This window comes from Pan troglodytes, chromosome 8, assembly GCF_028858775.2.
Source record: "Pan troglodytes isolate AG18354 chromosome 8, NHGRI_mPanTro3-v2.0_pri, whole genome shotgun sequence".
NCBI classification, from domain to species: Eukaryota; Metazoa; Chordata; class Mammalia; order Primates; family Hominidae; genus Pan; species Pan troglodytes.
The window spans coordinates 19,008,117-19,033,702 of NC_072406.2; the positions used below are offsets into that span (position 1 = coordinate 19,008,117).

General features: G+C 50.2%; 1 protein-coding gene across 14 annotated transcripts in view; it reads left to right on the forward strand.

The window, feature by feature from the left end:
• Window positions 1-25,586, forward strand: part of PFKFB3 (6-phosphofructo-2-kinase/fructose-2,6-biphosphatase 3) — a 184,573-nt gene that overhangs the window by 14,225 nt on the left and 144,762 nt on the right. For 2 of the 14 annotated variants that reach the window (XR_010146571.1, XM_063780418.1), the window contains exon 2: window positions 4,216-4,350. The exons of 9 other annotated variants lie outside the window; for them this stretch is intronic. The gene's annotated coding sequence lies outside the window, so the exon portion shown is untranslated. Of the gene's footprint in view, window positions 1-4,139; window positions 4,351-25,586 lie in introns of those variants that run through there. 3 more of the 14 variants (XR_010146570.1, XM_063780417.1, XM_063780419.1) reach the window with 3 other exon arrangements.

Consider the following 25,586-nt stretch of genomic DNA (forward strand, 5'->3'; position numbering starts at 1 on the left):
GCACTCCAACCTGGGTAACAGAGCGAGACTCTGTCTTAATTAAAAAAAAAAAAAAAAAAGCACCAGGCATGGTGGCTCACACCTATAATCCCAGCACTTTGGGAGGCTGAGGCGGGGGGATCACCTGAGATGGGGAGTTTGAGACCAGCTGTCAAGAAACCCATCTTTACTAAAAATACAAAAAAACTAGCTGGGTGTGGTGGTGCATGCCTGTAATCCCAGTTACCCGGGAGGCTGAGACAGGAGAATCGCTTGAACCCGGGAGGAGGAGGTTGCGGTGAGCCGAGATTACACCATTGCACTCCAGCCTGGGCAACAAGAGTGAAACTCCGTCTGAGGAAAAAAAAAAAAAAAAAAAACACACCAAAAAACCACAAACCAAAAACATCAAAATCGTTACATATGGTAAGGTACTTTTTATTTATTTATTTATTTATTGAAACAGGGTCTCGGATTGTCACCTAGGCTGGAGTGCAGTGACTCACTGCAGCTTTGACCTGCCAGGCTCAAGCGATCCCCCCACCTCAGCCTCCCCAGTTGTTATGACTTTAGGTGTGTGCCTCCATGCCTGGCTTTTTTTTTTTTTTTAATAGAGACGAGGTCTTGCCATCTTGCCCAGGCTGGTCTTGAACTCCTAGACTCAAGCAATCCTCCCGCCTCAGCCTCTCAAAGTGCTGAGATTACAGGCATGAGCTACCATGCCCGGCCTACGATACTTTTTAAAATAAAATTAAAACAACTAAAACTAAACAATGCTTTTTAGGAATATATACATAATAAAACTATGTATTTTTACAAGATTCAGGATAATGGTTACTTCCATTTGAAGGGAGGCAGAAGCAGAGGATGGGGGAATATACAAATACATGTCACTTAATGTCAATAATTGAGATCTCAATTGGCTGATGGGGTCATAGTTGTCTGTTATATTAAACAAACAAATACAAAAGAGGGCCATTCAGGGATCAGTGATGAGAGCCTGAGATGAGGCGAGGACTGTGATTGCTCCCGCACCCTCTCTACCTGAGGTCCAGATAGCAAGAAAGAATGAAGAGTTCCCTTTTGACCTGTTACAAGATCAGCAGTTTCCTGGGTGCGGTGGCTCACGCCTGTAATCCCAGCACTTTGGGAGGCTGAGGCAGGCAGATGACCTGAAGTCAGGAGTTCGAGACCAGCCTGGCAAACACGGTGAAACCCTGTATACTAAAAATACAAAAAAATTAGCTGGGCATGGTGGCACGCACCTGTAATCCCAGCTACTCAGGATGCTGAGGCAGGAGAATTGCTTGAACCTGGGAGGTGGAGGCTGCAGTGAGCTGAGATCTCGCCATTGCATTCCAGCCTGGGTGACAAGAGCAAGACTCTGTCTCAAAAAAAAAAAAAAAAAGAAAGAGGATGAAGCAAATATGGTAAATATGGTAAAATGTTAATAACTAGTGAAGATATATGGAGATTCTTTGTACTACTTAAAAATTTTCTAAATTTGAAATTATGTCAAAATGAGAAGTTAAAAGAGAAATGACAGGTTACTTCTCCAGTCATCTCCCAACCTTGATGCATTTGGCCTCTTTTTAAAATTTTTTAATTTTTTTTTTATTTTTTGGAGATGGAGTTTCACTCCTGAAGCCCAGGCTGGAGTGCAATGGTGTGATCTTGGCTCACTGCAACCTCCGCTTCTCGGGTTCAGGCAATTCTCCTGCCTCAGACTCCCGAGTAGCTGGGACTACAGGTGCCTGCCACCATGCCCAGCTACTTTTTGTATTTTTAGTAGAGACGGGGTTTCACCATGTTGGGCAGGCTGGTCTTGAACTCCTGACCTCAGATGGTCCACCTGCCTTGGCCTCCCAGAGTGCTGGAATTACAGGTGTGAGCCACGGCACCTGACCTCATTTGGCCTCTTCTTTCTGTTGCTCAAACACTCAAGACTTACGACTCAGGGTCTCTGCAAGTTCCCCCTGCCTGGAGCAGTGATAGGGTGACTCTTTAACAGCAATATGAGGATCCCATTTGTTTGGATCATTTGTAAAGGTAACTTTTCCCATTTGTAACTAAAAAGTTATCTGTGGAGGGATCCTTTGCAGTCACTCACAAAGTGTGAATAAAATATCCTGTTCCCAATAATCTTTATAAAAAATTTAAAAAATTATTTCATTTTGTCATGTCCTTGAGTCATAGATATATACACACATATGTATATATATATACACACACATATATATATACACACACATATACACACACACACACACACATATATATATATATATATATAGAGAGAGAGAGAGAGAGAGAGAGAGAGAGAGAGAGAGAGAATCTCGCTTTGTCACCCAGGCTGGAGTGCAGTGGTGCCATCAGGACTTGCTGTTGTCTAGAATTCCTGGGCTCAAGCGATCCTCCCACCTCAGCCTCCCGAGTGGGTGGGATTACAGGAGGGTGACACCATGCCTGGCTAATTTTTTAATTTTTAATTTTGTAGAAACAGGGTTTCACCATGTTGCCCAGGGTGGCCTTTAATTTCTAATGTAAACATTTTTAATTGTGGTAAATACACTTATAATTTACCATCTTCAACATTTTTAAGTATACAGCTCAGTGGTGTTAAATATATTCAGTGTTGTACAACCATCACCACCATCCATCTCTAGAACTTTTTCATCCTGCAGAACTGAAACTCTGCACCCATTAAACAATAACTCTCATTCTTCACAATCCCCAGCTCCTGGCAGCCACCATTCTTTCTGTCTCTGAATCTGACTATTCTAGGGAACTCATGTGAGTGGAATCTTACAACATGTGTCTGTTTGTGCCTGGCCTATTTCACTTAGCATCAAGTGCTCACGGCTCATCCACGTTGTAGCATGGGTCAGAATTTCCATCTTTTTGGAGGCGGAGTAATATTCTGTGTGTTTAGTCACATTTTGTGTATCCATTCATCTGTTGATGGACACGTGGATTACTCTACCTTCTGGCTGTTGTCAATAATGCTGCTGCGAACTTGGGTCTACAAATATCTCTTTGAAACCTTGCTTTCAATTCTTTGGGGTGTGTATATACAAGGAATAATCTTTTATTTCATAGCTTTAGCATCTATTGATGATTCTTGAGTGAAACACTTATCAGAGTGTCCGTAAAATGGCTATTTACCATTTTTGTCATTCTTTCCACATTTATTAGCTGGCATTCTTTTGTAAAGAAGCTCTTTCCTGCCCATCCTCCCTTTTACTAGCTTTAATTTCATCATCATTATTAATAGTAGTAATAGTACCAATGTGGACTCCGGGATTTTTAAAATTATGATTGCATGTGTTAGAATCCATTCCTGACATACTCAATTGATGCTCAAGCCACTCCCAGTTTGGGTGAGAACCCTTTCAGGCTGGCTGCTGTGTCCTTGACACGCCCCCTTCAGCTTTTGAGCTCTGTCTTAACTCCTGTTCCAGGCTCCTTGTGTCCTTCCCAGTCTCGGCCTTGGGAGCAGCCACTCCTCCAAGGATCCCTGGGTACTTTCAGTGGAGGATGGTCCTTAGAAGGCTGGATCTGGGCTTTTGTGTGCCTCTTCTTGCTACCGGAGTGTCCGTGTTTCCAGGGCGTTTTTCATGGATGGAGCTGGGAAACATTTTAAAATTGTAAATTCAAACGGATCAGTTATTCCAGTCCAGCAGCACAGAGTTCTTCCTCTCCTTCCCCCGTCCCATAATTGTATCTTTCATTTGCTTTCTGTGTTTTCCCCAGGAATGTTGTCTTCATCTTGAATCTCCTTTGCTACTGGCTGTACTCATTAGCAACATAAAATTCCTCGTGATAACCTCTGACCTCTATCCCATGTGTGATGACAACGAGTTGAGGGAGATCAGACATTCAGTGCAGAGGTGGGGGCCAACACCAAGCCTCCTGGGGCTTAAAAAAATATCTGCAGAGACGGGAAGTCTGGAAGGGAACTCCATCACGAATATTTTATGTTCCCTCCCTCTATTGTTCTCAATCACTGCACAAGTGTATATTACTTTTTTTAATAACAAAAAGGAACTTTTTTTTTTTTTTTTTTTTTTTTTGAGACGGAGTCTTGCTGTCGCCCAGGCTGGAGTGCAGTGGCACGATCTCGGGCTCACTGCAAGCTCCGCCTCCCGGGTTCACGCCATTCTCCTGCCTCAGCCTCCCGAGTAGCTGGGACTACAGGCACCCACACCACACCAGGCTAATTTTTTGTATTTTTAGTAGAGACGGGGTTTCACCGTGTTAACCAGGATGGTCTCGATCTCCTGACCTCATGATCCGCCCGCCTCGGCCTCCCAAAGTGCTGGGATTACAGGCGTGAGCCACCGCGCCCGGCCACAAAAAGGAACTTTTAAGGTAACCCCCCACAACCCTATATAGACTGGATGTCAACTCTTTAGTCCTAGATACACCTGGAGCCTGGCGTCGTGGGGACAGAGGCAGGTCCCTGTGCTGAGGGCGGTGAGACAGGGCGGGTAGGCGGGGACCCAGCTGGGAGGTAGGGGGGCCAGACGGGACATCAGCTCCCGGGAGCCCCGCTCTGGGCACGGTGCGCGCCCCCACCCTCCATTGCACCCCGCGCCTGCTTCCTCCCAGATGCACCTCGGGCGCCTAAGCCAGCTGGGTCCCGGGCCCCAGGAGCAGCTGCGGGTCCGACGGGGGCGTGGCGGGACCGGCGGGGGCGGGGCCTGGGGGTGGTCCGCGCGGATTGGCTGCTGCCTGCGGCGCACGAGCCGGTCAGCGCGCACCCCGCCCTTCCCGGGCCGTGCGGCACGCCGCGTTCACGTGCTGTCGCGCCGCGTTCACGTGCTGTCGCGCGCCCTCCCGGCGTGCGCCGCGCGGCCCCAGCCTGCTCTGCGGCGACTGTCCGGCTCGTGAGCTCCGCGTGGATCCGGCGCTGGGCCCCCTGCGCTCTGGGGACCTGGGGTTGTGTTTCCGGCAAAGGATGTTTTCCGAGAAGGCCTGGGAGCGGCTGTAAATAATACCCGAGAGGAAATAGGCCCGGCAGGTGTTTTTGCGCGTCCCGGCGTTGGGTGTGGCTGCGGCGGGCGTGCAGGCCGCAGATGAGGAAACAGACTAGGAGGGATTTAGGCATCTGGACTCTGCGGGGCGGCCCGGGCGCGCAGCCCGTTTCCCTGTGGCTTGAGGGTGCGGGAGAAGTGGGCGGCCCACCCCGCCCCGCGCGTGGATGCGGGGCTGGAGCAGGTCCGCGGTGGAGGCGCCGCCCAAGCTCTCTGAGCCCCCGGGGACCGCTCCTAGCCCCCAGTATGGGACACAGACTCCCTGAGGACCTCGTATGCGTTGGGTCTGTGGCTCCATCCGAATCTTCATGAACAGGGCCTGCAGTGAATTTGGGGAGAGTGAGTGAGCGGGTGAAGGGTCAGGAAATAAGTCACATGAGGCATGGTTGAAGAATTGGGGATGTTTAACCCAGACATGGCAGGACTGGGCACACTTGACCCCTGTCTGGAAGTATTTGAAAGACTTCTGAAGGGGGCCAGCCCCTCCACACCTGTGGGTGTTTCTCGTCAGGTGGGAGGAGATACTGAGAAAAGAAATAAGACACAAAGTATAAAGAACAGTGGGCCCAGGGGACTGGCGCTCAGCATACGAAGGACGCGCACTGGCGGCGGTCACTGAGTTCCCTCAGTATTGATCATTATTTTTACTATCTTGGCGAGGGGAGTGTAGCAGGGCAACAGGTGGGGAGAAGGTCAGCAGGGAAACATGTGAGCAAAGGAATCTGTATCATGAATAAGTTCAAGGAAAGGTACTGTGCCCTGATGTGCACGCAGGCTAGATTTATGTTTCCCTTTACTCAGACATCTCAGTGTAGCAAAGCGTAACAGAGCAGTATTGCTGCCAGCATATCGCTTCCAGCCACAGGGCGGTTTTCTCCTATCTCAGAATAGAACGAATGGGATTGGTCTGCTTTACACCGAGACATTCCATTCCCAGGGATGAGCAGGAGACAGAAGGCTTCCTCTTATCTCAACTGCAAAGAGGCCCCCCCTCTTTCACTACTTCTTCTCAGTACAGACCCTTTACGGGTATCGGGCTGGGGCACGGTCAGGTCTTTCCCTTCCCAGGAGGCCATATCTCAGGCTGTCTCAGTGGGGGGAAACCTTGGACAATACCCAGGCTTTCTTGGGCAGAGGTCCCTGCAGCCTTCTGCAGTGCATGGTGTCCCTGGTTAATCGAGAATGGAGAATGGCGATGACTTTTACCAAGCATACTGCCTGCAAACATATTGTTAACAAGGCACATCCTGCACAGCCCTGAATCCATTAAACCTTGATTCAATACAGCACATGTTTCTGTGAGCATAGGGTTGGGGCTACAGTTACAGGTTAACAGCATCTCAAAGCAGAAACAATTTTTCTTAGTATAGATCAAAATGGAGTTTCTTGTGTCTTCCTTTTCTGCATAGACACAGTAACAATCTGATCTCTCTTTTCCCCACAACTTCCTTATGAGGAAGAGGCTAGACTTTCCTTCTCCCTGGGGGCACAAAACAGATTTTCCCAGGTGGAGAATTTCAGGTCAGTTACACAGAGCCGGCAGGGATGAACATGTCTGGCGTTCTTTGCAGGAGCCAGATGTTTACCTATGTTAGTGGGAGAATAGTGGAGCTCAGATGCAAGTTCTCATCTGCCAGACTCCAAAGCTCTTGCCTTTTCTCGATGCGTCTATTTTTTTGTAAATGTTTTAGTTCAGAGGTACATGTGCAGGTTTGTTATATAAGTAAACTCGTTTGTTGTAGATTATTTCATCACCTAGGTATAAGCCTAGTACCCAGTATTTTATTTTCTTTTTTCTTTGTCTTTTTTTTTTTTTTTTTTTGAGACAGAACCTCACTCTGTCGCCCAGACTGAAGTGCAGTGGTGCTCTCTCCGCTCACTGCAACCTCTGCCTCCCGGGTTCAAGCGATTCTCTTGCCTCAGCCTCGTGAGTAGCTGGGATTACAGGCGTGGACCACCAGGCTCAACTTTTTTTTTTTTTTTGAGACGAAGTCTCACTCTGTCATCCAGGCTGGAGTGCAGTGGCACGATCCCGGCTCACTGCAACTTCCGCCTCCTGGGTTCAAGCGATTCTCCTTCTTCAGCCTCCCCAGTAGCTGGGATTACAGGTGCCCCGCCACCACGCCCAGCTAATTTTTGTAATTTTTAGTAGAGATAGGCTTTCTCCATGTTGGCCAGGCTGGCCTCGAACACCTGAGCTCAGGTGATCCGCCCGCCTCGGTCTCCCAGAGTGCTGGGATTAAGGTGTGAGCTACCGTGGTAGAGATGGGGTTTTGTCATTTTGGCCAGGTTGGTCTCAAACTACTGACCTCAAGTGATCCACCCGCCTTAGGCTCCCAAAGTGCTGGGATTACAGGCATGAGCCACTGCCCGGCTTAGTATTTTTTTTTTCTGAGCCTCTTCCTCCTTCCACTCGATGCATCTATTTTAGTGGAATGGGTTCCTTTGTGAACAATGATGTTGCAGTTATTCATGAAGTAATAAAGCGTTTGTGTATTGATTGATTTCTTTGGACTGGAGGGTTTGCCCAGCCCTGTTGAGCTTTGTCATTGTCTACCTCAGGGGAAGAGGGAGATTGTCGCTGGTCAGAGGAGAATGCCAGGGCTTCTCTCAGACGGAGGCAGCCTCCCATCTCACCGCAAGTCGGATCTTGAGTAGCACCTGTTTCGGCCCATTGCCCCTTTAACAAGGGGCCCAGGTGCCCTTGGACTTGGTAGAAGAATAATCATGACTTTGAGTTTAACAAATGTGGTCACAGTATTCCACTGCAGTCCACCTTTCCCACTTCTCCTAGCCCTTCTTCTTCTTTTTTTTTTTTTTTTTGAGACAGAGTATGGCTCTTGTTGCCCAGGCTAGAGTGCAATGGTGCGATCTCAGCTCACCGAAACCTCTGCCTCCCAGTTTAAAGCAATTCTCCTGTCTCAGCCTCCCGAGTAGCTGGGATTACAGGCATGCACCACCATGCCCTGCTAATTTTGTATTTTCAGTGGAGATGGAGTTTCTCCATGTTGGTCAGGAACTCCTGATCTCAGGTGATGGGCCCGCCTCGGCCTCCCAAAGTGCTGGGATTACAGGCGTGAGCCACCTTGCCTGGCCTCCTAGCCTTTCTTTTTTGCAAATCTGACACTCCTCCCCTCCACCCCATATGCCTAGACAAGGCCAGCATGGGACTCACACAGGAAAAGCTGAGGACTGGAGGAGTGAGTAACTTTTACCTGAGTACGTTTCAGCCCTTCAGGTAGTACCAGGTACAGTCCTCTGAGAAGTCGGGAGGAAAACGCCTGTGCGGGTCTCATTCAGCTCTGCGGCCCTCAGTGTCTGTCTGATACTGAGTGTGTAGTGAGGATGCATAACAGGGTAACCCTTTCTGAGCTCCTGGATTCATTTGCTGAATTAATAGCTTCATACTTTCTGAAGAGAGGAATACTTTAGGAGTCTCTTTTTTGTCTCTGCCACATTTATTAAATTGTCACATTTTAACACATTTTAAGCCATTTTAACATCTCTTGAGAAGGTAGGGGTTGTGGAATGTGTATAAAGAGACAATATCTTGTTTTTCTTGGATCCCTAGCTAGCAGATGTGATTACAGTTTCTTATCAAGAACTCAGCCAGAAAATACCAGCCAAACCCTCTTCCTCCATTGGATTATCTGAGGCAGCATTCGTATCTGGTGGCCTCTCTGCTCTGAGCAGTTTGTGGAGCTCCAGAAGATGTCTCTGATGATCCTCTTTTCTTCCTTTCAAGGGATTTCCTAGATTATTCATCCTAAACCTTGGTCTCATTCCTCTCCTATGCCCTTAGTGTTAAGGAATTGGATATCTATGGAGATAGCCAGCCCAGCCCTAAGCGACACTGTAGAGAAGGTTAAATTTTGTTTCTCTTTGCCTGTTTCTGGTCCTTTGTCCCTTGCTAAGTCCCTAGGTCGTTCCTGCTTTCTTCTAGGTCACATCCTCAGATTCTTCATCTGCGTCATCTCTAAATGATAGATAGTAGCTCAGTTTGCATTTTAACTGATAGCTGAGATCTTTAACTCCAGAGATGCTATCTAACCATTTAGGGACAGGTTAAATCACATTGTCTTCTTTCCCTAGCCTGCCCCACTCTCCAACCCCAGCATTTTCATACAGAGGGGCAGCTTAGGTAGGGGTGACTGGAGGTAGTGGGAGGCTGGTGGAAGATCATGAGGTAGTGAGTCCTGGAATCCTCCACTTTGCTCCCACTTGCTGAGCGAGGGCCCTGGCCACCCACACTGACCATGCTTGTATTCATCAGCTGTCCTAGAATGTCCTGCCTCAGGCTGGAGGCTGAGGATGCCAGTGAGCGAGGCAGAACGGTGGCTTCAGTCAGCCTTCCTGGGTTCTGATGCCACCCCCACCACTGAGTAGCTGTGTGACCTTGGAGAATTTCCCAAACATCTCTGTGCTTCAGTTCCCTGATGTGTCAGCCTTATGCAGTTGTGAGGATTACACGAGCAGCTAAGCACAAAAGGCTTCTACATGGCCTGGTAGAAAATCAGGATGCCACCCTGCTGGTGGCCACTGGAAACCCTATTACAATCCAGAGTGCTTCCTAAGTGGGCCTTATTATTCCTGTCTTAAAGGAACTTTCCGCCCAGCAATGACAACTTGGCCATTGCTACGACCATTATGCATGAGTTTAACGGGCCAGAAAATGGGATGGGATGGTCTGCACAGCAGCTGCCCATTCGCAGGTGCCGAGTGTATTTGCCCGTCTGTTTGAGCCCTTACATTCAGGCCTGGGGATGAATGTTGGTGAATGTGCGCGACAGGAGCGAGGCAGCCCCAGTGGTCTGACTTACATTCAAAGCACTTCACGGAATCCATCTGCCCAGACAACCGCCTAAAGTGGTCCTTCGTTGAATACCTCTCCTGTCTGCCCCCCGAAAAGTTATCTAAAAGTCCCCACTCCTTATACTTTCTCTTTTTGAGCCAGAGTCTCGCTCTGTCACCCAGGCTGGAGTGCACTGGCACGATCTCAGCTCACTGCAACCTCCCCCTGGTTCAAGCAATTATCCTGCCTCAGCCTCCCAAGTAGCTGGGGCTACAGGCATGTGCCACCACGCCCGGCAAATTTTTTGTATTTTTAGTAGAGACGGGGTCTTGCCATGTTGGCCAGGATGGTCTCGAACTCTTGACCTCAAGTGATCCCCCCGCCTCAGCCTCCCAAAGTGCTGGGATTACAGGCGTGAGCCACCGTGCCCAGTCTTCTTATACTTTCTTGTCACAGTGCATCTGCTTGGGTGGCAGGTGCACCTACCTGGGGGAGAGCACATTTTCTGTTCTTTTCTTAGTCTTACGCAGGGAGGATTGTGATTGGGACTCTGGCGGCTGTGAGCAGGGTAGGGGGTCTTAATTTTAGTGAGCAAGGGGCACGAATGCTCAGACCTGGGCCACCATGGAGTTGTTGGGGTGTGGGTAGGAGACTGGCGTCACCCATAAATGCAGAGTAGACCCACTTCCTCCAGGATATTTGACTGTGATCTTGGGCCATTGTGTCTGTTCCCCAGGCCCTAAGGGTTCTCCTGGGATAAGATGGGTATGAACTTGCTGCGCTGATGGTGAAGGCGGGTGGCTGAGGAACAGGAAGAGTGCGTCCAGTACTGCTTAAGAATTCGGTGATGTCTCCTGGGCTCTCTAGAGGCTTACAAACATGTGGAATCTAAAAGTCACTCAGAATTTGGAACTCTCTAAATGTTTATGTCCCAGGGCGAAATCCCAGCCCTGAGCTCTATATATGGGAGTGGCCAGGAGGATCTGAGCACCGAGGAAGGACTGGCTTCTGCCTGGCTCCCGGTTTTATGTTTCCCTAACATTGTTATGTCTTGGATGTGTATTTTCTTAAACCTTTCCCAGGTTCCTTTTGGTTCTGGGTCTAGGATACTGAGAAGATTGAAACATTGGGAATGCACTGGCCTTGCTCTCTGGAAAGGCTTTACTTTTCCTCTTGCCTATTTGCAGTTCCCTTAAATTAGTCACATTTTGGGACCCTCTTTCGCATTGAATTTCTGGGACTTCTGTTTGTGGTTATTTTGAAGTGGGGGTGGGAGGACATGCCTGGGCCCACCCCGTGGTTCTTTAATGAAGACGATGGTTTTCCTTTTAAGCAAAAGAACCTTGTTTACCATTAACCAGAACTCTGGAAATAGATATTTAATCCCAAAACAGAGGTGATGGTGTGTCTAGAAGCAATTTAAAGCCTCCATAGCTTGACTAGTCACTTTACCCTGGGCAACTTTTTGGATTGTTTGGTAATCTAGAAACGAGAGAGAACGCTAATTGCTTCAACATTAAAGAAACCCACCTTCTAGACTCACTCGTTCCCCCACCCCTCCTTTATGTTTTCTTTCTTGTTCCTCTAAGAAATGAAATATAGAAGACGAAAATATAAACTGGACTACAGCAGGGTGCAGTGGTACATGCCTGTAATCCCAGCACTTTGGGAAGGAGGATTGCCTGAGGCCAGGAGTTTGAGACTGGCCTGGGCCACATAGACCTCCTTCCTACAAAAACTTTAAAAAGTATATTTAAACCAGACTAGAAACTTTCAACCACAAAAATCCATGGGGTCATTGAGGTGCAAATGCAAAGACCAGGAGCAAAAGTAGAGGGAGCAAAAGTAGAGGGTGGGGACAGTGTGGAGGTGAGGACAGTATGGAGGTGGGGACAGGGTATGGAGGTGGAGACAATGTATGGAGGTGGAGGCGGTGGCTGAGCAGAGCAGGAAAGCTGCTGGGGGCTGTGAGGAGCTAGGTTGGGCTGGGTTGGAATAGCAAGGGCTGGACAGAAAGTGCTTTCGGAAAAGCCCAAGGATAAAGTCCAAAGAGATTAAAGGTTAAAAAAAAAGAAAAGCTCAGGAAGAGGAAGAGGACAGGTCCCCAGGGGAAATCTGCCTAATCCAGCAGCTGGGAAGACAGGATACCCTCAGGCCCTACCTTAGGGCAAAAGGATTACTCCGTGCAGGAAGGAAATATTACAAAGTCTTTCTTCTCTATTTTATTTATTATTATTTTTTTTTATGAGACGGAGTTTCGCTCTTGTTGCCCAGGCTGGAGTGCAATGGTGCAATGGTGCAATGGCGTGTTCTTGGCTCACCGCAACCTCCGTCTCCCGGGTGCAAAAGATTCTCCTGCCCCAGCCTCCCGAGTAGCTGGGATTACAGGCATGCACCACCATGCCACCACGCCTGGCTAATTTTGTATTTTTAGTAGAGACGGGATTTCTCCATGTTGGTCAGGCTAGTCTTGAACTCCCGACCTCAGGTGATCCACCCGCCTCGGCCTCCCAAAGTGCTGGGATTATAGACGTAAGCCACCGGGCCCGGCCCTTCTTCTCTATTTTTAACTCATCTTTTAAAATTGTTCTTTCTTTCTTTTTTTTTTTTTTGGAGACTGTCTCGTTCTGTTGCTCGGGTTGAAGTGCAGTGGAGCTATCTTGGCTCACTGCAGTCTCAACCTCCTGGGCTCAAGGAATCCTCCTGGCTCAGCCTCCCAAGAAGCTGGGACTATAGGCGTGTGCTGCCACACTCGGCTAATTTTATTTTTTGTAGAGATGAGGTCCCTCTGTGTTGCTCGGGCTGGTCTCAAACTCCTGGACTCAAAAGATTCTCCTGCCTTGGCCTCCCAAAGTGCCAAGATGACAGGTGTGAGCCACCACTGCTGGCCTAGATATCTATTTTTTATATGGAATTTCTATCATGTACATAATGTGTTCGTGCAATAGCACATGTATATTAGATACAGATAAACAGGTTGTTGGGGGTAGAAAAGTTTGGATATCAGATCAGAAAAGTTTGGATATCTCAGCTCAGAGCCACGATGAGAGTGGGGAGGGAGCCCGCGCTTCTCAAGCTCAAATGCCTAGGAGTCCTTTGGAGATGGCGTTCAGATGCAGATTCTTGCTCCATAGATCTGGCTGGAGCCCACAGTTCTGCAGCTGGCGGGCTGATTCAGAAAGCATGAGTTGGTGCTTTTCCTCTTTTTGCCGCCGTACTCCATTGAGAGTCTTAGTCATGGAGGGAAGCCCGAAAACCACCGGTGTCTGGGACAGATACTCTGATGCATTCTCCCGGAACACCCTGGGGACTGCGAGAAAGCCCCTGCTGGCTCACTCGTTTGCTGGGATCAGTTCCCATCAGGCATGCGGCTGTGCTTCTTGGTATCGATTTGCTTCTTGGTCCCATGGCTTCTGCAGCCCACGTCAGGAGGGCAAGGTGTGGTGCAGCCTGAGAGAAGCATGCTCCTTTGCAGGAAGGAGAGGGAGGCGCACAGGCGGGCCTTTTGGAGCAGAGGAGGCAGAGGAGTCCAAGCTGGGTGCAGTTCCTCTGCTGCAGCCCTGAGCTGGGCAGACAGGACACTTTGCTGGCCTTTCCTGGCCTCATACTTGTCACTCGGTGACACTGCGACCAGTGTGAGCAAACGTTCAGAAAGCACATTTAAACACTGTTACTTAAAATTGCAACTTCACAGGGCCAGTATTCTTTTTACCATGTTCCAAATGAGGAAACCGGGGTGCTGAATGATTAAGTGACTTATCCAAGACCACAGGGCTTGCAAATGGCAAGTGGGAGGATTGCTTGAGCCCAGGAATCTGAGACCAGCCTGAGCAACATGATGAGACCCCATCTCTACAAAAAATTAAAACATTAGCTGGGTGTGGTGGCGCATACCTGTGGTTCCAGCTACTTGGGAGGCTCAGGCAGGAGGATTGCTTGAGCCCAGTAGGTCGAGGCTGCAGTGAGCTGTGATTGTGCCACTACACTCCAGCCTGGGCCACAGAACGAGACTTCATCTCAGAAAAAAAAAAAAAGTTCACCCAAGGCAGACAACTTGTCCAGGGAGGGCAGAGCTAGATGTTCCTGTGACTGCAGTGCTGGGGCGCATCTGTCCTCTGTCCTGAAAGCAGGCCGCTCCATGCTCATCTCCCACACCTTCGCCTCCTGTTAGGCCAGCGTCCACTGCAGTGGCCCAGCTCTTCCCAGCATCCCCTTACACAGGATCTGTGTTCCCTTCATGGTTTGGCCTGCATGTCCTTCAACCTGGGACGTCCACTCTCTCTCAGTCCTGTCCTCATTGTGCCCTACTTGTCTACTTCGGGAACTCTCCTTCACCACTCACCTCACACCCTTCCTCCAGGAAGCCCTCCCTGACTTTCTAGGCAGAGTTGGAGCCCTCACCCTGGGCATTTCCACAGCAGAAACTGTCCCACCACAGCCGTTGCTTGTGGTCATGTCTGTGTTTGCCAGCAGCCCACAAGAGGTCGAGGCGCAACCTGTAGTCCTCAGCTGCTGGGGCCAGGCAGTGGTGTGCTTTCAGCCTGGAGGGGGCGCTCAGGAAGAGGTTGTCCACTTGTGTGCAGCTTTTTTGTGTCCTGTGCATATGGTTACAGCACTGCTTCCTGTGAAGGAGTTGAGCTAGGGGTTGTGCTGAATGCAGAGAACAAGATACAAACTTAAAGAGGCCTACGGTGTGGCGGGAAACACACACCCCTTCCCCCACCTGTATATGCTCATGTGAAAAGGTGCAGACAAGTATTTGAGGTAGTGCAGAAAATAAATGCTCGGAGAACAGCAAAGGAGGGATGTTAGTAGACACAGAGGGAATAGACAGAGGCAAAGCGGGTTTCTGGGTCTCCAGAGATCTGGGGGGCTAGGTGCAGGAAGGCTTTTTTTGGGAGAGAAGCAGATCAGCTACGGGGGTGCAGAGAGAGGGAGGGGAAAGGTTCCTTGAGGCCTCATTGTGGAGGACCTTCCGTGAAGCCTAAGGAGGTTGAACTTGGTCTTAGTGGCAGTCGGGAGCCAGTGATTGTTTCTGAGCAGGGGAAGAAAACCAAAGTACTGTCTTAGGAAGATGAGTCCCTGTCGGCGGAATGTGCAGTGGACGCAAACGGGAGGCGGGGAGGAAGAGATGGGGAGTGAGGGCCTGTGGTCCAGGTGCGGCATTTAGAATTTAATCCGCACAGATAGTAGGCACGGAAAGAACATAGATGATGTGTGCGGGAGTTGAGATTTGGGGATTGACCAGGTGTGGGGATTGGAGCGGCTTGAAGAAGGCAAGTTCCAGTAGAAGGAGTCATTAGTCCTTACAAGGTGCTCCTTACTCCAAAGCCTGTATTTTTTCTGCTGACCTCTCTGAGCCTTAGTCTCCTCTTCTGTAAAGTAACGGGCTTGGATCTCTTGTTATTTGTTCTGGACTCCTGGCACAGATCTGCTGGTTCCTTCATGCCAATGACCCAGGCCTGTTTACCAGGAGAAGCAGACATCGTGACCTTTCCCGTCCAGCCTTACAGCCTAGTTTATCAATCCGGGACAGGGGTTCTTAGAAGAGTCGTCTCTGGTAAACAATAAACAAGCGCTGTTCCATCTGCCTCGCGGTGCCCCCACACCTGCCTGGCCACGTCACACTGGCAGATGGGACGCAGGCATCAGCTCAAGTTCTGTGGAGCGAGAGATTCCGTGGCCCGGGCTGACCTGGGCTTGGAGGACTGGAGCTGCCTGTGGCCCCCGCTGAGAAAGCCAGGAGCTGGGGCTCGCTTGTCAGGCGTGTTTCTGTTTCTGTGGCACTGGGCCTGCTGCCCCTGGACTGTGGAGACCCAGTGACTGGCGCAGGGTGAGAGCCAGGGTTGGGACCAGTGTGCGGGCACGAAGCCCCAGAGGAAGGTGCGCTCTGGTGGCTCTGGCCCTGTGGTCTCCGTGCAGCCCTCCCACGGCTCCGCTGGGGGAAGCTCTGGGGTCCCTGTGCGTGTAAAAACTCTGGGCCTGAGGAATAGCTTCTACTTTGTTTCTTTCTTTCTTTTAATTTTTTTTTTTTTAAGACGGAGTCTCACTCTCATGTAGGCTGGAGTGCAGTGGCACGATCTCGGCTCACTGCAACCTCCACCTCCCAGGTTCAAGGGGTTCTCCTGCCTTAGCCTCCCAAGTAGCTGAGATTACACCTGCCTGCCACCAGGCCTGGCTAATTTTTGTATTTTTATTAGAGATGGGGTTTCACCATGTTGGCCAGGCTGGTCTTGAATTCTTGACCCCAAGTGTTCTGCGTGTCTGCCTCCCACAGTGCTGGGGTTACAGGCGTGAGCCAGTGCCCCCAGACTGTTTTGTTTCTTTTCTTTCAAAATTAAATTGTCCCCAGCTTCTCTCCTCAAACCTCAGTTTTACCCCCTCTTTGGTTCCCATGCACAAGTAGAGAGAATATGAGGTTGTCATTTCAATGGCCATTATGACCAGAAAATTGTGAGATTGCATCTCTCAGTCTTGCTCCGTCCCCTCTCTTCTTTCCCTCCTTTCTGTCATGGCACTTTGGGGCACTTTCAGGTACACAGAGTGTTGGCAATAACAGTAAATATCCTGAGGTGGGGAGCACTTGGATTTGCCTGGCATGGATTGCGTGTTTGTAGGTGGGAACTCATCCGAGTGTGGGGACCACAGTGCTGTTGTCATCCCCGTATGACAGATGGCACAGCTGGGGCACCGCAGGTGCCAACTAGCCCGGATCTCTCACTGACCAGCGCTAGGGCTGCAATAGGAACCTGGCTGGCTGGCTTCAGGGCCCGGGCTCTTATCCGGGAACAGTGTTGTTCTTATTTGCCTAGATCAGCAAAGTCACTGTAGAGAAAGACAAAAACAGAACAAAATCCAAACCAAGTAAGCCAAAAAAAGCTTAGCATGGGGACCCAGTTCTGCATTTGGTGGTGGTCATAAAAGAGGCTACCCAAATGGCCCGTAAGCATAGAAAGCACTTCAACCTCCCTAATTATTCAAGAGATGCAAATTAAAGCCACAGTGAGATACTACTCCACACCTGTTTTAGTTAGAGTGGCTAACAAGAAAAAGACCACATGTTGGGGAGACTGTGACTCACAGCAACTCTCATATCAGAGCAGAAATCCATACAATCATCTTGGCAGCATTTACCAGAGCCAAGCATCTGCACACAGAAGGATCCAGGAAGCCCCCGCCTTGGCGTAGACGCATGCACTCAAGGTGCACAGACGAATGTTCACTGCGGCACCCCAACGGGTGAGAGCCCCCAAACGGAAAGAATGCAACGTTCCATCAACGTGGAGAAGTCAAGTGTGGTGTTCGTGCAGTGGAATACTACAGAAGGACGAAGAAGAACCAGCTATTGCAGGAAGGGACACGGTGGAAGAATCTTATGGGAAAAATGCTGAAGGAAGGAAACCAGGCCAAGTAAGACTGATAGAAAGTTCAAGACCCTGCAGATCGTCTGTATCCAATGTCAAGACACGGGTTCCCTTGAGGTGGTGATGGGAGGGGGCACGGGGGCTTCTGTAGTGACCTGGTTGATGGGTGGGGGTTGCATAGGCATGCTTTCCTGTGAGGATTGTCGAGCTGTGCATTCTGAATGTATTCTGTACTTCTCATTTACCTGTTTAATTGTGCAAGAGATGGGGTCTCCCTCTGTTGCCCAGGCTGGAGTACAGTGGGCCCATCATCGCTCACTGCAACCTCGAATCCTGGGCTCAAGTGATCCACCCACCTCAGCCTCCTAGGTAGCTGGGACCATAGGTGTGCGCCATCATGCCCGGCTAATTTTTAAGTTCTTTGTTGTCCAGGCTGTTCTTGAACTCCTGGGCTCAAGCAATCCTCCTGCCTTGGCCACCCAAAGCACTGGGATTACAGACTTGCACCACCACACCCGGCCTCCATGTTATATTTCAATAATATGTTTATTTGAAAAGTGACTTGGGTGCCAGGAGACATGGGCCCTCCCTAGTCCTGGCTGTCTCTAACTTGTGAGTGACTCAAGCTGTCTCCGGTTCCACTTTCTGGAAGACTAATGGCTTGGATGAGATCGTGGTTTTCAGATCTGTCCTAGCCACAGAACCCTCTCTTCAAACAAGCCCTTACCTGCAATCTGAACATAAAATGCTACCTGGTGGGTGGGACTCACGAGTGAGTTCTGGACAGGACAGGAGACGGCTGTCACTGGGCTCCAGGATGTGGGTGGCAGCGCCTGACTTCCCGCTCCTGCCTGCTGTGGGAGACGAGCTTCTTGCACTGGTGCCTGATTTCCCAGGCTGGCCTCTCAGATCCTGTGGCGTCAGGTTCTCCTGGTCATGCAGTGTCCTGGTTCAGCACTGAATTGTTCCCTAATGGTTTCCTGTGTGGCAGATTCCTTAGTCTACAGTGAACTCTAACAGGGTAGGCTTGACTGGCTTCTGTGGTTTGCTTGGAGTAGTTAGGATGAAAATTCAGAACCTGCCTGCTGACTGAAATGGGTGTTCATGTCTTAGAATGCTCACCAGATTGCTTTTTCTCTTACACATAGTAGAGGTCAATAAAACAGAGTTTGTGGGATGTTTCTTTTCTTTTCTTTCTTTCTTTCTTTTTCTTTTCTTTCTCTCTCTCGCTCTCTCTTTCTTTCTTTTCTTTTCTTTTTTTTTTTGAGACGGAGTTTCACTCTTGTTGCCCAGGCTGGAGTGCAATGGTGCGATCTCGGCTCACTACAACCTCTGCCTCCCGGGTTCAAGCGATTCTCCTGCCTCAGCCTCCCAAGTAGCTGGGATTACAGGTGCCTGCCACCATGCTGAGCTAATTTTGTTTTGTATTTAGTAGAGACGGGGTTTCACCATGTTAGGCTGGTCTCGAACTCCCGACCTCAGGTGATCTATCCGCCTTGGCATCCCAAAGTTTGGGATTACAGGCGTGCGCCACCGTGCCTGGCCAGGATGTTTCTGATGCAGGGATAAGGTGGGGAACTTGGGAAATGGTGTACACCACTGACGGCCTGGGGCACATGGGGTGGACACACTGGGAGTGGATACCTGAGGTGGGCACGTGGGGTGGACACGTGGGTGTGAGTGGTCACCTGAGGTGCACACGTGAGGGTGGATATCATGAGGGTGGCTGTCAAGAGGTTGGATGCTGGTTGAGGGCTGGCATGAAGACCCTAGTCAGGAGGGAGCCAAGGCGCCCAAGGAGGCCCTCAGGCTGCAAGTGTTGGTTTGGCCCCAGTCTTGGTGGTGACAGGACCTTTGGGAATCTGAAGCCCGGTGACCTTGGGCTGTGGGGAGCTGGCGGGCTTTATCTGCCCAGCGTCTCTGCCCCAGTTTTGGGCCTGTCTGTGATGCTGGGCACCTGCTGATGTGCGCAGCTTCATTCGTTCCTCCTCCACTCACCCACCTGACCACTGTGTGGGGCGCCCCTGCTGTGGGCCAGGCTGGTTCCAGGGTCCATCAGCAACAGAAACAAAAATGCCCTGTCCTCTTGGGGAGACACAACCAGCAACAAGAGAACAGCGAAGGAGGCGTAGGACATGCGGCTGATATGGGCTTAGGGGAAACGCAGGCAGGAGAGGGGGCTGCAAGCTCAGGTGGGAGCTTTGGGGCCAGGAAGGCCTGGCTCAGAGGGGACTCGGGTCAGGGTCACAACAGGGAGGTGAAGCCACTGACCCGGAGCTGCTGGAGAGCTTCCGGGGATGGACAGAGTCCGCCCCACGGGTCCCTCCTGCCCTCCCTCGGTGCCTGCCCTGGGCCGTGGAGATGAGTGGGGAGCAGCTGGGCGTTATTTTCCCTGGGGCCAGGGTGGGCATCTCGGCCTCGAGTTGATCTGAAAGGATTTACTGCTGTCAGAGCCACCCCATCGTGTGCAGCACGGACTGGGGGGGATTTGAAGGCAGAGGGCCTGGGGTGTGTCCAGCCCCACCTGCCCCTCGGCCCCAATCTGCTTCTGGAGAGTGGCCTGGCTGAGCTGGGACGCAGCGCACTGGTCCCTACCTTGGAGGCCTGACTCCCTTGGGAAGTGTCCCCAACCCAGTTCCCGTCTCACTACCAGCCACCACCTCCCCAGCACGGGGTCCTCCGCAGGTGATTTCATCTCTGAGGCGGCTTTCTTATCTCTGGAAGAGCAGTACTATCTCCCTGGTGGAGTTGTTCTAAAAATGAAAGGCAATGTGTTCAAAGTGCCCAACACGTGCCTGCCGTATTCAATAAAAGGGAGCTGGTATTCATTTAACAGCTGAGAAGAAAAACAGTGAACACTTCTTGAGCTCTGTTTATCTGCCTTGTTTTACTGGAGGAGAAAGTGGGGCACAGAGAAATTCAGTTATTGGTCCGAGGTCACACAGCGTGTGAGTCGGGAAGGAAGGGGCAGCTGGAATTTGAACCTGGCAGTCTGGCTTCCCTCTGGGGAAGAGCAGTGGATGAGGGCGAAGCCGACAAGAGCCCAAACTCATCTGCGCTGCACTGCTTTTGAGCCACACACATCCAAATAAGGGATTCATCCAAATCCTTTATTTTCTCTTGAAGTTTTGTGATCATTAATCAGTTAACAGCTTGTTCCCTTCTGTGCTGGACAACCCCCAGCTGCAAGGAACAGGAATGGAGCACGGGGGAGGCTGTAAAATAGGTCACTCAGGCGTTTCCCTAGCGAGCCCCCCGGGAATGAACAGAAGGGTTTCTCTCCTATGGTGGGATGTTGCTGTCCATGGGGGTCGTCGAAGGACGGGTGTGGAGGCCCAGGAGGACTGCAGGCAAGAGGGGAGAAAAGGAAGAACCCGTCTCCCCTCAACTGGATCATCATGGGCTGTGTTGCACTGGTAAACCAAGGTGCCAAGGCTGCGGCAGCTCAGATGGGAAGGGGACCCTGTTTTCTGAGCATGCAGATGCCAGGATTATAGGACATTCTGCCAGGCACAGAAACCACGAGAGCCCACCTTCCCCAAAGGCTGCTGGCTCCAAAGTGGGGAGGGAGTGGTTGTTCCTAGGTGATAAGTGATGAGATGACCGTTGAGCCCCCAGAGTGACACCCAAGCATGTAACTAACTCGAGACCAGGAGCATCCACTGACAAACGCCCGGTGAGGTCGATCCTGGTGACAGGATCCAGGTGCTAGTCGGGTCCTGAGTCGAGTTGCTGGACTCGCAGCATTTAACCATTCAAAATAACCAGCTTTAAAAATGTGCATGGGCCAGGCTCGGTGGCGCTCGCCTGTAATCCCAGCACTTTGGGAGGCCAAGGCAAGAGGATTGCTTGAGCCCAGGAGTTTGTGAGCAGCTGGGCAACATAGTGAGACCCTGTCTCTAAAAGAAAAAAAAATGCTGTCATTGACATTCTTTTTAATGGATGGATGGATGGAGGAATGAATGAATGATTGCTTTGCAAGACAGCATGAACCTCAGGTTCCAGAGTCAGGCTTAAAGCAATCAGATTGAGGGGGACCATGTAATATTTTTTCCTAACATTAACAACAGGCTTATTGTGCAAAGGACAGGAAAATATAAAGAAAGAAATCATTCATAATTACATAGCAGAATAGCCATTGTTAACATTTCAATTTTCTTCAAGTTTTTTCTTTTCTTTCCTTTGGTTTTGTTGCTGTTTTGTTTTGTTTTTTGACAGAGTCTCCCACTTTGCCCAAGCTGGAGTACAGTGGCTCAGCCGTGGCTCACTGCAGCCTCAAACTCCTGGGCTCAAACAATCCTCTTGTGTCAGCCTCCTGAGTAGCTGAAACTACAGGTGTGCACCACCACACCTGGCTAATCTTTAAATTTTTTGTAGAGATGGGGTCTTGCTATGTTGTCCAGGCTGGTCTCAAACCCCTGGCCTCAAGCAGTCCTCTCACCTCACCTTCCAAAGTGCTGAGATTACAGGTGCAAGCCACTGTGCTCTAGTTTATTTTAATATAGTTTATCACCAATGTATGCAATTCTGTGTTCTGAGTGCTTTACTTTTAATGACCCAAACTAAGATGTTCTACTCTGTGTATTAGTTCTCTGGCAAGTAGCAGAATTGTGGCATGTGTTCCTAAAACTAAGATGTATCCTGATCACGTGACAGAGGCTGATACCTCTTTAAAAGATAAAGTTTGGAAATGAAACAGAGACTAGAACAGATATTTGTCACACCCATGTTCTATTTTATTTTCATTTGTAATTATTTTAGAGACAGAGTCTGGCTCTGTCACTCAGGCTGGAGTGCAGTGGTGCAATCACAGTACACTGTAACCTCAAACTCCTGGGCTCAAGCGATCCCCCCACCTCAGCCTCCCAAGCAGCCAGTACTGTAGGTGTGGGCCATCACACCTGACTAGTATTTCCAAAAAAATGTTTTGTAGAGATAAAGTCTTGCTGTGTTGGCTCTGCTGGTCTCAAACTCCTGGCCTCGAGTGATCCTCTAGTCTCAGCCTCAGTAGCTGGGATTATAGTCATGAGCCTCTGCACCCAGCCCACGCCCATGTTTATATCAGCATTATTCACAGTAACAAAGAGGTGGGAGCAACCCAAGTTCCATGGAGGGATGAACAGATAAGCAAAATGTGGCCCATCCACACGGTGGAATATTATGCAGCCTTAAACAAGAAGGAAATGCTGACATATGCTACAACATACATCAGCCCTGAAGACAATGTTCTGAGTGAAATAAGCGAGACATAAAAAGACAAATACTGGCTGGGTGCAGTGGCTCACGCCTGTAATCCCAACACTTTGGGAGGCTGAGGCCGGAGGATCAGTTCAGTCCAGGAGTTCAAGACGAGCCTGGGAAACATAGCGAGGCCTCACTGCAGGGTGTGGTGGGACACAACTGTGGGCCTAGTTACTCAGGAGGCTAGGGTGGGAGGATCACTTGAGCCCAGGTGCTCAAGGCTGCAGTGAGCCAAGATCGTGCCACTGCACTCCAGCCTGGGCGATAGAGTAAGACTGCGTTTAAAAAAAAAAAAAAAAAAAGACAAATACTGCATGATTCCACTCATATGAGATCTCTAGAAGAATCACACTCATAGAGACAAAGTAGGATGGAGGTGGCCAGGGGCTGGGGAGGGAGAATGGGGAGCTGGTGTTTAAATGGGGACACAGTTTCCATTGGAGAAGATGGAAAAATTCTGGAGCTGGATGGTAGCGATGGCTGCATAACACTGTGATTGTGCTTACTGCCCTGAACTGTGTGCCTAAAGATGGGGAAAATGGACAATTTTATGTATGTTTTGCTACAATAAAACAAAAAGCAAAAGATAAGAGTTGGAGCTGAGGTCCCTGGCTTCTGGCCTCCTCAGTCTTGGCGGATTCTTCCTCCCTGTCTCCCCAAGTTTTCTCTCTAATCCCTCACCTGGCTTTTCTGGGCAAAGGCCAGCCCGCTTCTCACCACCCCCTTCTCTCTTGCATAAGCATCCCCCCAACATTCACACACACGCACGCACACACACACCCCTTGAGGTCTAGACTGGGGGTCTGGGTGCAGGAGGGTCTGAGCTGGGAGACCTCCCCACTGCAGCAGCAGTGTCACAAACAAGTTGTCCTGCACCTAAGACTAATCTGGAGTGGAGGCTGGGAAGGAAGCGGTCCTGGTGCTGCCGGCAGCCTTTCCATCCTAGGGCCGAGTTGGCTGGGGAGAATGAGGGGCCTTCGAAGTCCCAGGCCGATCCCTTCGCCAGACCTCCCAGGCCAGGTCTCCACGCCAGCGCTGTGTTTCATCACAAGTGCAAAGCTTCCAGCAGAGCAGTAGGTCCCGAGTGGGAGTGCCGGGATGTGGCCTTGAGGCCCCCGCCTGTCATGTCTCCCAGCCTCAGGCCCTGTTCCCTTTCTAGGCTTGTGCCACACCAGGGTAAGAATCAGAGCCTGGGTGTGGGGGCAGGGGGAGCTGGAGGAGGGGACAGGACTGCCCGATGCTTTCCTGGCTTAGCTGGGCGAAATCCAAATGTAGTGAAGTTCGCCTTGCAGTCCAGTGTCCATGGCCAGGGCAGGAGGGCAGAGGGCTGAGGCTCTGCCAGACAGAGCAGTGCCCTTCCCAGCCCCCCAGGGTCCTCGCTTGCTTCACAGAGGGTCAGCTGGAAGGACCATGGGGCCCCACAGACCCACCTGTCGCCACAGGTTGAGAACATGGATGGGGCGGTGCCCAGCACGGTCCCTGGCTCCAGGACACAGTGCACAGCCACAGCCCGCACACACCCCAGCCCCATCCCTAGGAGACTTGGTCCTTCTGTGTCACACCTCTGTTCTCCCCGGAGTTGCAGGGGATTTTCTCTGGAAACTACCTAGTAGTTTAGGGTCCTAAGAATTTATCCAATCTTCTTCTAGAAGATCACCCAGTTCTTCATTCTCAAAAACAAAGCACAAAGACTTTGAACAGCTGCCGAATGGCTTGTCGTAAGCCACACAGGAGAAAAGGCCGCAGGCCCAGCACCACGCCAACTTTGGGGTTGGCTTATTCTAGAATCTAGACTATTTTTTTGCTCACAAATTATCTCTCAAACACCTCCAGCTCCACTAGGATTCTGTTTACTAACTGCTTCCTGTGCACCTGTCTCTCATTTCCTCAACAAGGAATAGAATGCTTGCAGTCAGGTGCCCCAGCCCCACCAGCCTGAAGCTGGGCTTGTAGCTGGCACCATGGTAGGTGGCAGTGAAAACTGGAGTCTGGCCTGGTGTGGTGGCTCATGCCTGTAATCCCAGCACTTTGGGAGGCTGAGGCAGGTGAATCACCTGAGGTCAGGAGTTCGAGACCAGCCTGGTCAAAAAAAAAAAAAATATATATATATATATGTATATAAATAATATATAAATAATTACATGTATATATAGTTTTGAAAGCAGGAATTTTTTTTTAAATTTTTTTTTTTGAGACAGAGTCTTGCTCTGTCACCCAGGCTGGAGTGCAGTGGCGCGATCTCGGCTCACTGCAAGCTCCGCCTCCCGGGTTCACGCCATTCTCCTGCCTCAGCCTCCCAAGTAGCTGGGACTACAGACACCTGCCACCACGCCCAGCTAATTTTTTTTATATTTTTAGTAGAGACGGGGTTTCACCGTGTTAGCCAGGGTGGTCTTGATCTCCTGACCTCGTGATCTGCCCGCCTCGGCCTCCCAAAGTGCTGGGATTACAGGTGTGAGCCACCGCGCCTGGCCTGAAAGCTGGAATCTTTACATGACAGGCATGAGCATCACTGGAGACGCTTTTTGTTTTTTATTTTATTTTATTTTTGAGACAGAATCTTGCTCTGTTGCCCAGATTGGAGTGCAGTGGTGCCATCTCGGCTCGCTGCAATCTCCGCCTTCTGGGTTCAAGTGATCCTTGTGCGTCAGCCTCCCGAGTAGCTGGGATTGTAGGCGCCCACGACCACGCCCGGTTAATTTTTGTATTTTTAGTAGAGACGGAGTTTCGCCATGTTGTCCAGCCTGGTCTCGAGCTTCTGACCTCAGGTGATCTGCCTGCCTCAGCCCCACAAAGTGCTAGGATTACAGGTGTGAGCTACCACACCCGGCCTGGAGAAGCTTTTTAAACATTGCACCCCCAAAAGCCCCATCCTGGCAATTCTGGTTTAATCGGTCCGGGATGGGGTTGACACAATGGGTAGTTTTGAAGTTCGTTGGTGATTCTTTTTTTTATTTTGTATTTTTTGAGATGGAGTCTCACTCTTGTCACCCAGGCTGGAGTGCAATGGTGTGATCTCGGCTCACTGCAACCTCTGCCTCCCAGGTTCAAGTGATTCTCCTGCCTCAGCCTCCTGAGGAACTGGGATTACAGGCTCCCACCACTGTGCCTGGCTAATTTTTGTATTTTCAGTAGAGACAGGGGTTTCACCACGTTGGCCAGGCTGGTTTCAAA